At 40.7% G+C, this 1671-nt stretch overlaps 1 pseudogene; it reads right to left on the reverse strand.

The window, feature by feature from the left end:
- Positions 1-653: 653 nt before the first annotated feature.
- Positions 654-1666, reverse strand: LOC102500714 (zinc finger protein 329-like; annotated as a pseudogene).
- Between the last annotated feature and the right edge of the window lie 5 nt (positions 1667-1671).

Below are 1671 nucleotides of genomic sequence, written 5' to 3' on the forward strand. Positions count from 1 at the left end.
TGCCACTTCATCCAGTTTCCCATTCTAAAATGGATCTTCAGCGTTCCGGCAGGACTGTAACGCAGGAAAACATTCAAACAGCAAACTCTAAATATAATTCTGTTGTTGTGACGTGGAATGTTGTGTGGAACTTCTTATCAGTACATCTTTGCTGGTACAGAAAAGATAGTAAGAGCTCCTGACAAAAGCTTTCTTTCCTGCTTATACTTACAATGTTTCATTCTTGTAAGAATTTGTTTATATACAATAGGGTGGGTACTCCCTATCAAAAATTTCTTATACTAATTACCAAATACATTCACAAGTTCTTCCCAGTTTTAGCGTTCTGATAAAGAAATGAGTGGAACTATTTCCACTCATCCATGGAACTATCTTCCTCACATTCTCACAATTTTATTACAGTGTATAATCATGTTTGGCATTGGCTGAATCACCCTGAAGCCTTTTCTACATTTATTGCCATCCTATTTTCTCCAGGAATTTCCTAGTTAGTAGATTTAACAATAAGGCCAAGGGATGCCTCACATTCATCTATACACTAAATAGCTTAGGGAATTATTTTCTACTAATCAGGAAAGAGTCACACCTGAATACACACCTATTTCATGTAGGTTTCCAAAAGCAAGTTGGGAGAACAGTGTAGCCCATGTTCATTATGTCTCTATAGATTGCTCTCCAGGGTGTGTTCTTTGATGTCAAACAAGAGATGAGTTCCTTGTGAATGTTTTCCCACACTGAGGACACTGACTGTGGCCCTCCCCACTATGGAGTCTCTGGTGTACTGCCAGGTGAGAGTTCTGCTTGAAGGACTTCCCACATTCCAGACACTGGTATGGAGTCTCCTTAGTGTGAATTCTCTGGTCCTTAGTCAGACAGGAGCTATCCCTGAAAGCTTTGCCACAGTGATTACACTCATAGGGCTTCTCACCAGTGTGAGTCCTTTGGTGCCAGATGAGACCAGCAATGTTCCTAAAAAGTTTCTGACACTGGTTACAGCCATAGGGTTTCTCACCAGTGTGAATTCTCTGGTGCCTGATGAGGTATGCACTCTCAATGAAAGTTTTTCCACATTCCTTACATTCATAGGGTGTCTCCCCAGAATGCATTTTTGATGCACAATGAGGTGAGAGTTGCGGTTGAAGGATTTCCCCCATTCTGCACATTAAAAGGGCTTCTCTCCAGTGTGAGTCCTCTCATGTTGGGTGAGATATGAACCATCTTGAAAAGCCTTTCCACATTTGCTACACTCATAGGGTTTCTCCCCAGTTTGGATCCTGAGATGCACTGTGAGATGAGAGATGTCAGTAAAGGGTTTCCCACACTCATTACATCTATATGGTTTTTCCCCTGTATGAGTTCTTTGATGTAAAATAAGGGATGAATTTCGGTTAAAGGTTTTCCTACATTCTAGACATTCATAAGGTTTCTTACCCGTGTGAATTCTCTGGTGTTGTGTCAGAGCTGACCCATCACTGAAAGCTTTGCCACATTTATTGCACTTATATGGCTTCTCTCCTGTATGGATCCTTTGATGCACAATCAGATTGTAGTTCTTGGAGAAGGATTTTCCACACTCATTATAGCTATAAGGTTTCTCTCCAGTATGAGTTCGATAATGCAAAACAAGAGAAGAGTTTCGTTTGAAGCATTTTCCACATTCAGCACATTTAT

The sequence above is a fragment of the Tupaia chinensis genome, unplaced genomic scaffold (assembly GCF_000334495.1).
Source record: "Tupaia chinensis unplaced genomic scaffold, TupChi_1.0 Scaffold145228_1, whole genome shotgun sequence".
In the NCBI taxonomy this organism is placed as follows: Eukaryota; Metazoa; Chordata; class Mammalia; order Scandentia; family Tupaiidae; genus Tupaia; species Tupaia belangeri.